The sequence below is a fragment of the Lissotriton vulgaris genome, chromosome 1_1, assembly GCF_964263255.1.
Source record: "Lissotriton vulgaris chromosome 1_1, aLisVul1.2, whole genome shotgun sequence".
NCBI lineage: Eukaryota > Metazoa > Chordata > Amphibia > Caudata > Salamandridae > Lissotriton > Lissotriton vulgaris.
This window is the reverse complement of record NC_141685.1, coordinates 2,010,687,953-2,010,703,396: the sequence shown is the minus strand read 5'-3', so window position 1 is coordinate 2,010,703,396 and position 15,444 is coordinate 2,010,687,953. Positions and strand designations below refer to the sequence as shown.

The following is a 15,444-nucleotide window of genomic DNA, read 5'->3' as shown; positions in this document are numbered from 1 at the left end:
AGTGGAAAGGTGCATCAGAATGGGGGAGTGATCTGAGAGTGTGCGCGGGAGAACCTCGCACGCGCTAATACCACTAAGGACCGGAGGAGACGGATTTCGTCCTCATGGAAGGGGGCCATCAAAAACTCCCTATCCGAATTCTTGAGGAATGGCATGGCAATGTGGTCCAAATAATCGTCCATTTCGCTCTCCACGCCCTGTGTCTTGGACTGGTAAAGTTCAGTATAATAGCGTCTAAAGGTCCCTAGTATCTGTTCCTCCTCCACGACCGTATCACCCTCCGGGGTCTTCAGTTCTTCAACAACCAGAGGCCTCCGAGAGCCCCAAACCATGCGAGCCAACAACGCGCCTCGCCTATCTCCCTCACCATACACTCGGGCCGTGGCGTATTTGCCCATATAGAGAACTTCTGTGTCCGCCAGTGTTTGATACTCCGACAGCAACTGGGCAAGTGCCGGGCCATCGTCAGTGCTAGGGGCTAATAATTGTCGGTTCTCTAGTTCAGCTAGCTTAGTTTCTAAAGTGGTAAGTTCCCGCCTAATGGAGCGTAGAACACTGGAGTGCTTAGACATGGCCATTCCTCTAATCAACACCTTGATGGCCCCCCAGACCATAAAAAAGTCTTCAACCGAGTCTAGATTAGTTGCGAAATATTGTTCTATGTCGTCCGCCAGTTCCCCTCGAAAGGCATCATCCAGCAGAGCGAAGGGAGGGAACCTCCAGGTGAAGGCCGGTATCCCCTTCCTGGCAGTGGAAAGGTGCATCAGAATGGGGGAGTGATCTGAGAGTGTGCGCGGGAGAACCTCGCACGCGCTAATACCACTAAGGACCGGAGGAGACGCTAACCAATAATCTATCCTAGTGTGCACGTTGTGATAAGCCGAGTAGTGTGTAAAGCCGCCCTTCGTGGGGTGTTTGTCCCTCCAGACATCTACTAGGTCTAATTTGGTCAACTCGGCTCATATAGGCGGCAGAGGCCACCGGTCGTCGAGTTGGGCCCGCGGAGCGGTCCCTGGCGGGGTCAAACACAAAATTAAAATCCCCCCCCCCACAACATCCCAGGCTGAGCATGAGACCTACAGTGGGCAGACAGGGCCGTGTAGAATTCAGGGTGATCATAATTGGGGCCATAGACATTAACTATCAGCAGGTCAAGTCCCTTACCCACACACCTAGCTAGGACATATCTACCCTCCGTGTCCGCATGTACAGGGATCAATTTCAATTATGAAGAGGGGTTGGCCCATGTTAACACCCCCCGGGCATGTGTCGTGAAGCCAGCTGCCTCTATATTCCCAGCCAACCCTCTGGACTGTAACATCCTACTGTTGATAGGCAAGTGGGTTTCCTGCAACAGGGCCAAATCTACATGGTGTCTGTGGAGGTAGCCGAGGACCTTCCTCAACTTTCGGTAGTCGTTCAGGCGTCGCACATTCCAGGTCATCAGTTTCAGCGTGTGTGGGGCACGTGTGGGAACATTCATTGCAGCGTTAGACATTGCAAGGGCCTATGAACCATGTTAGCACCAGGGATGGAGAGAACATAACACAGCAGTAAACTTTTCCCCGTTGTAGCCAGCCGGCATTTCCAAACAGTTACAGTTCCACAAATCAGTCCACTCACATCAAACACGATTCCCTCAAACACCCCAAGGCAAAAACCCCCAACAGCCCAGTCCCCAGACCCCACCCCCCGCTTCGCCGCCCACCCACAGCCGACCACCCCCAACCAGGTCAGACAGGCCCCAAAAACTACCCCCATCAACCCAAAAATAGCAGACTGTTAGTCGGTTCGAAACTCAACTCCCTGGGGAGTCGCACAACCAAAGGCACCGGGGCGAAGCGCGCCTGAATAGTACAACACCACCAACTGTGCCAGATTATTTGTTCAGTTCGGTACTCCATCCCAGCCCCGCTTGTATTCCAGTGTCCATAGTACAGTACGTCAAAAAGCCCCCCAACCCCACCAACCCCCCGACAATGTTATATTGACCAAATCTCACTCCTCAGCAGTGCTAAGCGACCTCTCCACCAGCAACCTATAAAGCACGAGACTGTGCAGTGCGTTCACTGCCCCTCCAAACAGTATAGGCAGCCCCCATGTAATCCAGACTTACCGCCCCCAGGGGGGTGGCGCAGCTCTACCATTTTGAGGGATCGAGTCCTACCCTCGGTAGGGAGAGCTAAATGTTCCGGCAGAGCCCCTTTAGTCCTGCTCTTCCAGGTTCGAAGCTGAACCTGCATCGTCTTCCTGGTTCTGTCGAGCCTCCTTACGCTCCCGTGTCAATACCTTCAGAGATTTTTGCAGTTCTTTGGGATCCGTGTAGAAATATGATCGCCCTCCTGTATTAATGCGAAGCTTGGCAGGGTACAGCATTGCGTAGTCGAGGCCCAGCGTGCGCAGTTGCTTTTTATACGGCGCGAACTGTCGTCGCTCCTCCTGTACCTTGGCCGTAAAGTCCGGGTAGAGGGAGATGTCCATGCCCTCATGTTGGAGCTTACCCTTGTCCCTCGCCAAGCGCAAAGCAATGTCCCTGTTGCGGTAATTGAGGAGCTTCGCGATGATGGGACGAGGAGGCGCGCCCGGCTGCGGTTGTGGGCCCAACTTACGATGTGCCCGTTCCACGATGAACATGGGGGAGAAAGCCTCCTCCCCGAGTAGTAGTTTCAGCAATTTCTCGACATAGAGCTCCATCTTTCCAGTTTGAGTCGTTTCCGCCACTCCCGTTATACGGATGTTGGACCTACGGGAGCGCGCCTCCAAATCCTCCGTCTTATCACGGATGACCTGCAAAAGTCTACCGAATTGCTTCCTGTCCTTGTCCCATTCGGTCTGCGCCTCCTCAGCTTTTGTAAGTCGACGTTCCGCCATATCCAGGCGCTCCGCATGTTTGTCTACTCGCTCTGCCATGCGGTCCATGCGGTACGACAGAGCGTCTATTTTGGAGCCCACTGACGCGATACTGTCCTGAATGCCCTTTTCCATGGCGGCCAACATGTCCCGGAGCTCTGTAGTCGCTGGGGCGGTCGCAGTGGCCCCCCTCGGGGAGGCCTCCGGGGCCGTTGCATCGGGTCCCTTCGGTCGACGCCGGTCAAAGGAGAGCTTTGCCTGGGTGGCGTCGTTTTTCCCCATGGTCTTCTCCCGCCGCAGGGGAACACAAAACCAATAGGCACCTCGCTGCCTCCAGTCGGCAAGGGCGGCGTGGAAGACACACTAGCCGGCGATCCACTGCCACTAGATACTGGGTCTGTACCGGGAGCACGATGCAGCCAAGATGGCGTCCGTTATGGAGGTCCAACGGTCTCCGATCGCTCTGGCGATACCCTCACTCGACACTGGGCAATATTAGAACAAAAGTCTCAGCACCGGGTACTACCGTACAGGTGTAGCGTGGGGGCGCGGGGACAACAGGACACCCCAGGGTGGACCTGCCCCCGCGATCTCTCCGAAGTGGCGACTGCTCCGCCTCGTAGTTCAAGTGCACAGTGACCGCTCCGCTGGGGACCCACGACGTGGGAGGGCAAATTCTTCCAATATGGGGTGGCAGCAAATAAGAGGGGGACGCTCCGGATAAGGAAAAACCAAGTGCAAGTCCGGTCGGAGACCACACCGTCCCTGTCAGATTCCGAGGCCGCACGTCAGGTGACGTCGCACGGCCTTCTCCCCAGGATAGTCCGTGGCGTCAGGCCCAGTCCGCTGCCGTCAGGTCGCTGTGGAACCTCGCTTCAGTCCACTCGGTAGGGCACGCCGGCCAGGGTCTGTAAGTCACCCAGCAGAACCTCGGGGTGCCGGAGGGAGCAGGAGAGCCAGTTAAGACAGATTGGACACGTCTAAGGATAATTTAACAGAATTTTTCCGGGGCTAAGGCGAGGAGCCGAAAGCTCACGCATCCGCCATCGACGCTGGCTAGCTCCGCCCCCCAGGGCGCTTGGCTTTTTACTGTCAGCCATGCATCTGAGCTCATCCAGTACTGACAGCATTACTAGTTCCGTGCTATGGTGGGCACGAAAACCAGCTTGCCGCTCCTGGAGAAGATGGTGAGATTGCAGAAGGGGTGACAGTGATTTTAACACATGCTGTTCTAGAACTTTTGATAGAAATGGCAACTGGGAAAATTGGCCTGTAGTTCTTCAGGCTAGTTCTTCACATGCTCCGTGTGATCACAGGTACAGTTCAAGTGGGAGATATTTAAATGTTCGTGTTACTCTCTTGGCGCTCACAATAGATTATTTGAGGTTCGGCCCAAAATCTAAAATTAGGATACCAGATATTTGTAGTCAAGCACTCTCAGGGTGGCCAGCCATCATACGTTTTGCAGGTTTGTTTTACAAGCTGGGCTCCTGTCCTGCTACCCGCAAAGAAGCACTGCAGGATGACAACTGTCCCGCATTTTGGTTGCCTGACACATTTAACAACTCTCACTCTTTCAGCTTGTTTTGCGCTGTGGAAGTGGTGCCTGTCAAAGGCTGTTTATTCATGGCAGCACATGAAAGGTCATTCATGCACAAAGCTGCTTCAGGACTGGGCACCTTCAACTACTGAGATGCAATCAAGCCACCCATCAATAAACAGCCCTGAATTTGTTAATGAATACTTGGTCTGCCTTGGCTCTAAAATCCCATAAACGAGATGACCCTTGAAAATATTTGGTATGCAAGTCAAGCAACAGAGATCATGTATAATATGATCATCTCTTCAAAATTAAAAAAAATGATACCTTTAGCATGCTGACGCGTTAACATGAGTACATGAGATGTTATCAATGCATCAAGAGGTAATTATGAAAAGTGGTAATGACAGTTGTTAAACAAACTTAGAACTATTCATGAACGCCTGGGCGAACAATGACATTAGTGAACTAAAACTATCACTTGTCATGTGTATGCTATATGTGGTCTAGATTCTTTCTTTTTGTTAACTTTTTTGGCACAATGCATCATTGGCATGCTATTATTGACATTTTATATCATGGCAATACATTAGCGTGCACATGTCTCACTCAGTAGTTTAATTGGTGGGCATATTATGGCTATTTAAGTGTTTAAAGTTCTTCCCACACAGGAGTAATGTGTGGTACAATCAGAACTAATAACAAGAGAAATAAGAGATAATAATAAAAAGAAAAGAACCTTGGCAGCGACTAGTGGTGGAACCCCATCCTGTAGGTAATATATATAGATCATCTAGGTCATGGCTATTTGGGTGGTCTAGATTCTTATTATGGAAATCAGGCATGGTCATGGTGGCGGCCGGGGAGGAAACTTTGCTCTACTCGCCTGATGCAACTAGCAGTGTTTTCCACCAGACCCAGGTAACCGAGACACCATCACAGTGGATAAGATCCCTCCTTACACAGGTTGGCAACACAGAGACCCAGCGAGCGGCCTCCTGTATTCTTGCACAAGTGCTCCGATGGTTGCGTCCTTGGAGAGCGTTGCTCAAAAGGACAGACATTGTTTAGGGCCGGGGACCCAGCTCAGGGACGGTCTCAGGTTGGAGAAGCAGGATGTCCCCCATATAGGTGACCAAGGGGCACCCACCTGAGGAGAAATAGCTGAACAGCAGGCGAGACACACCCGGTTTACAGGGGTCAACGCTGGGTCATACTAACTGACCCATTTCAGCTACACCAGAGCGAGTTGGCGACAACGGTCTTGGAGCCACAGCCATAGATGACATCCTAAGCCATGGAGGTGCTGAGACAACGCCAGCCACCAAAGCGGTTACGGCTGACGTTTGCTGCAACCGTGACAGCCAGTGAGATAGTGGACGCGCACACACTCACATGCTAAGAGGGTTATAGGTATGCCCATGTGGGGCAGCAACCCGGAATATATCAAATAGACATCCATTGGTGCAGGGTGGAGAAAATGACTCACGCCCTGATGAAATTGCCGTGAGTTTCCCCCTGGCAATGAAACAGGTTGGCTTTTAAATGAGCAGACACACTGCACGGAATAAATTTACATAGCCAGCGTGGTCTAGCTCAGTTTTGAATTGGGAAGGGTGGTGTTTCAGTTTGGATCCTGCTATCCCTTATAGGGTTGATACTGCTGCACACTTGGATAAGTTATTGGGGGCATAGGCAGCACTCTATACCACAACTAGCACTGTGTCTTTTGTCTTTCTCTTACTTGGACACAGTTTGTGTTACGGGTTGGCGGCTGATGATGAGAACCTGAGGATGCAGGCGAGAACCTACCTGCTCAATCCCAGCGAGCGGCCCCCTGTATTCTTGCACGAGTGCTCCGATGGTTGCGTCCTTGGAGCTGCGCCTCACTTCAATGAGGCACCGCCAACCTTTTCTCACCTTTTTTCCTTTCAATTTGGTTCACACGAGCCCAGTCATATCACACCAGGAGGTGGGATTGACCGAGGGAGACAAACGAATTGACACAACAGATTTTTTTATCACAGATTTTTATAACAGAATGGTGATCCAGGTCCCTCCTGTACCGACGGTATAAGGTTAACTGCTGGTCCAAAACATAAAGTTTATAGACTGTAATGGATTGGAAGGGTCCTGAGTAATACATTCACTGTGTTTGTGATTACATGAGTGGGGGATGACCTTCTCTCTACCCCTTCAGCTCCTTGTGGTACTTGATCCTAAGCCTGGGGACCTGACTCATGGATGGCCTCACAAGCAGAAGAATTTAGCTGGTCCCTTTTCTATCTGCCATGAGGCACCTGGCTCAACTGGAGCGGCTGGGCCACCATGTTTTTTTTTTGTGGGGGTTCTGCCCCGGGGCCGGAGTATCTCTGCCCCATGCCAGAGAAGGTGCATACAGAAAAATCTAGCATGTCATACTTCTCCATATCTCTGGTGCCGACTGGTTTCAGAACATACTGCTGTGGGCATCTCAAGGCTGACTTAGGCCTATCCTTACACAACATACACAGTGAGTAATGCATTTTCAGGGGCTTGAGTATGCGCTATAATCCAGGCATGAGTGTCCCACACTCACAGCACCCTCAACCCCCCCCCAAGTAAGCAGGCCCCAAAGCAGCCATAATGGTCCGAGTCTGGTAGGTGGCGGGCCAACTTTGCACTGGCACAGGCCCAAGAATGACTGCACACTCGAAGGCATGCTCCTTAGGCGCCCCAGTTGAGAACAGCCAGCAGCCCCAGTGGACCTCAGCTGTGGCGGAGAGGGGTAATGGAGGCTCCTCTAATGAGGACTTTAGTGGAGTCTCTTTTTACTTCTTTATGCAAATACATCCAGTTAGTGAAAAAGAGAGCTTTTGATTGGAACTTCAGGATGTAAAAAACAAGGGTAGAGGTGAGCGATAGAGTCTACACGCTGGAGAATAACTAAACTGCACGAGGAGAGGAGCTTCAGCACCTACGACCAAATGTCCTGGGCCTACTAGAACAGCAAACTTCCCTACAAGCCGACACTGAGGATTTGGAGAACCATTCCAGCAGGAACAACATCTGCATATTTGGAGCACCAACTGGGATGGAAGGCTCTGACATAATAGACTATGTACTGGCCCTCTTCTGCCAGATTGCAGGCCCAATGGCAGATACCAGCATCCAGTTGGACAGGGTACATAGAGTGGGCTGCATGGGTGCAGGAGGGGGCATCCGCTAGACACTCTTGCATGCACCTTTGAGGTTCTTACCACCCCATCTCACTCAAACATTGATGCTAAACTCTTTACAGGCATCTTAGCAGCCCACCTTAAACCCCCTCTTGCCAGCGTTGGTAAACTGTGATCAAGCAGGGTTTATCCGCCACTGACCAGGTGGAGAACATACCAAAAGAATCATACACCTCGTCAATAAGGCCACGCAATCATGGCAGGAGGTGAGGCTATTGTCCATTAATGCAGAAAACATATATGACAGAGTGCACTGGCCATATCTGGACGCGGTACTGGACCACCTCGGCTTTGAAAGTAGATTCCTCAGCTGGATACTGAGCATCTTCAGGGAACAGAATGCTCTTGGTTCCCTTCTCCATATGCAGAGGGATGCGACAGGCATGTCTGCTGTCTCTACTGTTTTTTCTAAACAAGGAATCCACGGAACAAACAGATTAGGATGACCAGCATGTTACTGGAGTGCAATTCGAGGGAGACATGCATACTATAAGTTTACACGTGGATGATGCTCTGGTGGCAGTCAAAGACCCTGTGCATTCACTACCAGCCTTCATAGAAGAATTGTAGCTCTTTAGGAATTATGCTGAAGTGCAAACCTTTCTCCAAAATTCACAGGCCCTCAATCTTCAGGCACAGCTTTCTGCCTGTTACCCACTCGCATGGACTGACTCTTCCAGCTCTTACTTTGAGGTACAGGTTGCTTCTACGACCATTGACATGGTAACAATTAACTACTGTACATTACTCCACCAGGTTATGGCGGTCCTAGCCCAGTGAAGATATTACTGCCTCTCCTGGCTGACGTGAATAGCAGCTCTGAATAGGACTTCTCTTCCCTGGGTAACCCAGACTTAAACCCAGGCCTCCATATCACAGCCTTATCTGTATGGGAGCAGTCTGGCTGCAGGTCCATTGTGCACTTCTTATTGAAAGTGGGCTATAGATTCCTAGAAACAGAATTCCTTCATTATCTACAGGTACGACACTGAGTAACCCACCCCAACATTAGACAAGGAGCACAGAACCTGCTGGCCCCTTTTGAAAAAATGTCTTTTAACACAGGACAGACAAGCATATCATTACCGACCAGTGCGCCCTCTTGACACAACCCATCACAGAAAGGAAACCCCAACACAGAGGCAATGGGAACAAGAACCGAAACGACCTGTCACACATGAGGGTGTAGTATAGTATAGGGCACATCATACCGTGAGCAATACAGCAACGGGAAACTACCACCAAAATAGTGACATCCTGTTACATAACCCCCACTAAGTTACATATGGGAAACTCTACTTGCAGGGAGAAGTGTTGGCGAGGCTGTGGAGCAACGGGTACACTTTTAGACCTCTTAAGGACATGCTCGAATCTAACTTGGTACTGGGAGGATGTCCTGACAGACACAGATACTCATTTTGAAATGCAGTTCCTGCAAGTCCCGGCTTATACTATCCTGGGGCTCCCCAATACTCTGACAGTATGTATGAGTAATTACGCTAATAATGATTTAAATGGCACCTTCGGATTTAGGGCGTCATAGCACTTTACATCACGCACCCAATAAATGAGACAAGCGTTTACATCAATGTACCAGTTACTTAAAACTGTGAGGGTAATACGATGCAAGAATTATATATCATCCATACTTATAGACATTATATGTTAAGGGTGTATAGTCTGTAGAAACACAAAGTCAGGATATAAGGTGCCACACAGTGATAGGGGTTGTCTGTACTAACAAGACTATGAATTCCTAGAGAGGATCCCTTCTTCATAATCTTACAATAACAGATTGCAAAAAAAACAATAAGGATCTAAATCCATGCTTACAGTTTGCATGCAGCTCTTTGATGCCGCTAAATAGATCACTGTGCATGCTACATTAGAAGGATTCTAAATTATGAACTAAAAGTAACAAAATTATCTGAGAGGGAAAAGCTGTAGACCACTTATCTAAATAAAAAGACAAATACGTGACCTGCACATTACACAACGTGCTTTGCAGCAGGCACATTAACCCTCTATGGTACTCTAGGAGTCAATACTATAATAGTACTAAACACAGCACTTTCCCAGAACAGCATTAACCAGAGTTGACTTAAAGCTATTATAACCCCCTCAACATTGCTGGGAACACAGGTATCTGTAGCAGGTATCTTAACCCTGCAAAATATTTTTAAAACGCGTTCACTTTGTGTCTAATTAAGTAAGCTAGAACAGATTTTCTTTCAAATGTGTTCTTGTTATTTATTTAAATAGATAGAAGCTTCGTTAATAAAAGCTATTGCATAGCGATAAAGTTAATCCTGGAACATTACAAAAGAATAAGAAATGTGTTAAAAAGCTCCGATTAAAATAACTTGAACACTAAACATAGAATAATATATAATGGTGATCGTTAAAAAAGGGCTGCACATCTTTGCAATTAAAGTATCTAATTTGTAGTAAAGTTTTGTGTAAATGGTTAAGTGCGCCAACGAGTTATACCACGCAAGCTCTCATGACCAGTATACATTTTAAAATTATGGAGTACAAGTCAAGTCCAAAGATTTTTGGTGGTCAAGTCTCGCTTCAATCTGGTCCCTATATTTCACGAAACAGGCAGTAAACCTGCTATCTGTGCCCTGGAAGCATTGATTAACCACCTCTTGATAGCTATGCACATGCAGATGAGATCTCTAAATAAAGGCTTTAAGCTAAAATCGTCTTCCCCATTCAAAAGTGCATAATACATGGGTCCGAAATTGTAAAGCCCGGAGATTTTCCTGTAACAATAACGTTTTTACTGCCTTGGCCAACAGGGGTTTGAAGACTCCATATGATATGTCACCATCCAATAGTGGGCTTATTTGAACATCTTTTATTAAAGTCCGCACTGTAACCTGCCAGGGGCAACATGGGTGAATTGAACATTTGTCAATATTTTTGCAGAACATTTTTTTCTTTAAAAAATGTATAAGTTAGCGGTCAGGCTCTGCTTTAACTCCCCCCCACCCCCTTCCCCGTGACTCCACCCGTTTCTTCCGCCACACCTTGACCTGGAATTTATAGATTCCCGGAATATATTTTTTCTAATTTCAGCACTGCTCATATGTGATTATGTATAACAAGGAGAGTCATTGAAACTAAATAATAGACTAGGAATACACAATTTGGTCAAGCAGGGAAGACGGGATTTTTACTAGGTTTTATGATTACATATTGCACAAATCAACCACAAGGTGGAATTCTATTTCTCTACACTTTTTTTTACATTAAACGTCACTGCTTCGTGTTTATTTTAATTCTTTGTGCATGAGGTTAAAGCGTGGACGGCAGCCAAAAGCCACAAGAAAGCTCTGCTCGTTCGGGACCCGGAGCTCGAGCTCAGCCAGTCTTTTGGCTGCCTCAAGTTTTCCCACCGCTAGAAGCGGACAGCCTCCTCTGCTCCCAACCCAACATCTTTGGTTGTGTACGTGCTCGAAACGTGTCTCCCACACAGCGGGTCTCCAGGGCAGTGTCCTGCAAAGTGATAATGGACGGCTGGTCACCCCGGGGCACACATGCCGCTGTACACCATGCGGGTAGCAGTTACACAGCAGCCCCCACACAGGGTCAGATAATGTTGTCTCTTTCAGACGAGAAGCACGTTTTGCAATCCTCCGTGCTCGGCTTCTGGCCGGACCCATCGAATCACTTAAGACACGTATGCAAATGCCCGTATAGCTCCCACATCTTTAAAGAGGAGCTTGTTGTAACGCCCATCGCATGAGGAGACCAGTGTGCTGCCAGAACCTTCTCCTCTGCCTCTTCTTCTCCTGTTAGCCCTGCTGCGCCTGCCTTCCCTTGCCACGCTAGCGTCCGCCTCTACCTCCTCTGCCATCCGCAGGTTTGGCTTCTTCCATTCTCAGATTCTCCCTGACACTCCTCCCAAGCCTGTCCCCTTTCTCTTTCTCCTCCAGTCTCTTTACTTCTTTCTGTCCCTTCCCCGTCGTCGCTCCTCCCTCCCCTCAGCCTATCCCCATTCCCGCTCTCCAGCTGTTTTAGTTTCTCTCCTCCCTTTCGCTCTCATTGGACGAGTCTCTTGTCCGTCATATTTCTCCTTTCCAGCCCTCCTCCGTCACTTCCCTCGTCTGTCGCGAGCCCCCGTGTCCGTCTCTTTCCATCCCCTGCCTGTTTTTTTCCCCTTTTTGTGTCTGTTCGCCCCAGCGCCCCCTTCCCTTTACCGCCCCCCCTCACCAGGTGCCGGTTTACCCGCCCGTGATTCTCAGCTGAAAACGGTAAGTCCAGGAGAGCTTTACGCGCTTCCATAGAACTGTTGACTTACTCCTGTAAAGTCTGATTCGAAACTTGCTAACTTGTATTGAAGTTCGATACTCTGTGCTCGCTGCTAGGAATTGCTTTCTAACGTCAATGCCACATCCTTGTATGATTTAGATTGAATAATGAATTATAGAAAGGCGAGACTCGCAGTTGTACTGTTTCTATTCACTTTGGGCTAGCACGATACTTTTGTTAGGCATTTTGTTTGGGAACAAATGTGGACAGTAAGATGTCTGAGATTGTTAATGCAGCTTGTGACGAATTTTCAGATCACAGGTTCTAATCCTACATGCCTTCAAACCCTTTTATGTTTGTAAATAGATTAAATCAGTGCCAAAGATTTGGGTGATAACATCCGTTCCGTTGTAACGAAACTTCGGATCTGGAGCGGTTGTCCAGATATTTATTTATAGCGGAGATACACGCTCTGAGCTAGGTATTCCGAATATAATGCATAATGAGTCTGATGTATGTATCGTAGGAGGGCAGCGAAAGTCGTGCAGGGTCTTCCATTTCTAATAGCCCATGACCACTGTCCGCTGTACCGTGGCTGGTAATGAAAACTACAGCAGACATGGGAAGTAGTCTGCGTGGGACAAATGAGAGTTGAGACCTGAACCCAGAAACTGAATCTGATTGCGTAGGTTGTGGTTTGTCGACGGCGAAGAAAAGCACAGACGAACTAGTTCTGTTGAATTGAAATGTTGCGTACAATTTTTTGCTTTTATTCTTTAAGCTCAATGAAGACCGGTCATAGGCTGCGAGCGTATGAGAGAACGCTTTGTACATTTATGAACCGAAAGGGGAGAAATAAGCCAGCATGTGTAACCTGCCGTGCGCATTAATCATTCAAAGTGCTCTTAATCTGAAAATCCAATATTTTTAAGTGACTGATCGTTCGTCTTGTATAACCACCCGGCTAATAAACCTTCTGCCAGTATATAATGGCGCCTCTATAAACATTCTTACCTTGACAAGTGGTATACTTCTTTTGTTTGTATACCTGGTTCTTCACCGATTGTACCCAATGCTCCCCTGTCTGGAGAACTTTTGAAACGTTCACCGTGGTCGTCCTGGATTTATTTACTTTATTCTCATGGTTTGTAGCATAAGGACAGCGGCACACCGTCACCTGCTTTCTAATCATTGTCTGACAATGACCTTGGGTGCTGCTTCTTCACTTGACACCATTGACTGTGAGTTGGGATGCTACTATGAATACTCGTAGTCGCATTTTTAAAATGCAAGCCTTTTGTGTTTAGGATTGACACACTTGCTGCTAATCTACTTTGCTCAGAGTCCTGGTCGTCCTTGTCAGAGGCCCATTTCCCCACCCTTCTCTCCCTTTCAGATTGTCACTAGCAGGAATTGGAAAAACTTGGAAACAGGGAACAGTGATGAGGTGAAGCCGCTTTATTTGCTGTGGTTCTTCTGAAAGTAACACTGATTGGTGGTTTCGTTTTATTGTGTAAAACTTTTCCTTGAGTAGGTGAATCTGTATGGTGCAGGGTGTGGTGTTCATGTTGTAGGAGTGTGATTAGGACGAATGACTAAGAGGTAATAGAGCCCACCTTGCAGTCCGGACTCATTAGAAAATTATTTTGCAGCTGTTAACTGCACTTGCTCTCTATTTGTTTTGAATTTATGTAAATGTAAAAATATGGTGTTAAAAAGATATTTGCTTTGGTACTCCAGCCAAGTTCTCATATTTGGCTGTCACTAAAGGAGGGCAAGCCACGCCACAGGAAGCTTGATTCCGTCTCGAACCAGATGCTTGGCTCCGGCTCAGTTCGGGATCCGCTTGGAACCTCAAGCCCAAAACTAGCCGAACTTTCACTACAGCTGTGAAGTATGGAACACGGAGAACCAAGTTCAAATTCCGGCCTGTGTTCAGCATCATGTGAATCACCGTATGTCTCCCTGTGCTGAGGGGTTCGGGGGGGGGGGGAGAGAGTGCTGCGCTCTTATGGCCTTAGGCAAGGTTCGATTTATGTATAATGACCAAAAATACAATTTGTATTCTTCCTGTCACCAAAGTTTTAATCTCATCATTCAAGAATTAAGGACATAGCATTAATATTTGATGCTCGAAAGCGATACCTATACAGTAGCTGATTTGCACAGTGTGAAATCGTAAAATCTGGTATCAACCCCGGCTTCCCTGTTGACCAAATCGTATGGTCTTAGGCAAAGACTTTAATTCAATGAACCTCCTTTTTGTTCATTATTATATATGAGAGCGCCTTCAAGCACCCAAAATACGGATGAGCTAAATATGCTATACAAAAATCTCTCATATTTAATAGCATGTAATGTTGCTCATTCTATAATCAGAATCTAGGTCCGGGCTTAAAGTGGGCTGGGTCCCGCCGGTGCGGTTCACCGGCAGTTCTAACAAGCAGGTGTTGAGACCGGTCCATATCGGGCTCTTCATTTTTGCCATCACCTCCTGGTGAAAAAAAATCTGAACTCTGCTGCAGTACCACCCTTCACTGCCTTTGGGGTAACTTCGAAGAGACTGGTTAAAGTTCTTCACAATCTCACCATTTCAGAACTGAAGGATTGTCATATTATATTCAACGAAGTCATAGTTGTTTATGCAATTAACAACCATTGACCAAGCCAATAGTTTTGGCTTGCTGTAGGTGCAATGTTGCATGTTGTATTATGCATCTGGAAGCAATGACAGAAGCAGCAAAATACAAGTCGGGCGGCACACTATGCTAAGCACAGATTTTTCGCTTATGTGTTTTAAGCCACGCCCTTAATTACAGTGGCCATTCCCCTCTGTAGGACACCCCCCTCAGTTTTTTCATCCCACTTAAAGCCCTGATCTAGGCCATATTCAAGGCACACTTCACAACTGTCTTGCCTCTTAGTTCACAACTAGCATTGTCATGAGGTTGGAGGCAGTAATGTTTCTCTACTGATGTTTAAAACTACTCACTTTTAATAGATACTTATCAGATAATTCGTTATATTTAAGTGAAACACTTCCTTGTGTTAAAGAAATACAGTTTCTTGAACTTTGAAGACACCATATCATATTCTAACTTGATATTTGTAGCATGATTTACACACCAAATATTTTCAAGCCTCGTGCACGGGGTCTTGGAGACAGAGTGACCCATGGCTCAGCTCTAGTTTGGCTTTCCATGTTAATTTGTTGGTTCACCCACCACTAGCTCTCACCAAGCAACCTGCAAGGTGGCCACAGAACCCAGAACAGGGAAACTTGGAAATGAGACTTCCCCCAGAAACAAAACCTAGATCGAGAATGAATTTCTTGACGCACAGGTAATTCTGAGTCTTGCTTCAGTGCTGGATCCCTGAGAGACCAGGTGTATGAAATGTACCTTTTTGCGTGGTCACCCCAAATTTTTTGCCTCATGCCAGACCCTATGTTTTTACTGGCTTTAAAATTCTGGGCACATTACCCCTGCTAACCTGAAGTAAAGTGCATGTGCTCCCCCTAATATATAGTTTAGAAAGTGCACCCAGTGTCTGGAAGTTAAATGCCACTAGATGACT

General features: G+C 47.6%; 1 protein-coding gene across 30 annotated transcripts in view; it reads left to right on the top strand.

Moving 5' to 3' along the window:
* The first annotated feature begins 11,682 nt into the window (after positions 1–11,682).
* PPFIBP1 (PPFIB scaffold protein 1) overlaps positions 11,683–15,444 on the top strand; it is a 1,004,279-nt gene continuing 1,000,517 nt past the window's right edge. For 16 of the 30 annotated variants that reach the window (XM_086920117.1, XM_086920113.1, XM_086920102.1 and 13 more), the window contains exon 1: positions 11,746–11,870. The gene's annotated coding sequence lies outside the window, so the exon portion shown is untranslated. Of the gene's footprint in view, positions 11,871–15,444 lie in introns of all 30 variants that reach the window. The other 14 variants (XM_086920156.1, XM_086920126.1, XM_086920121.1 and 11 more) reach the window with 5 other exon arrangements.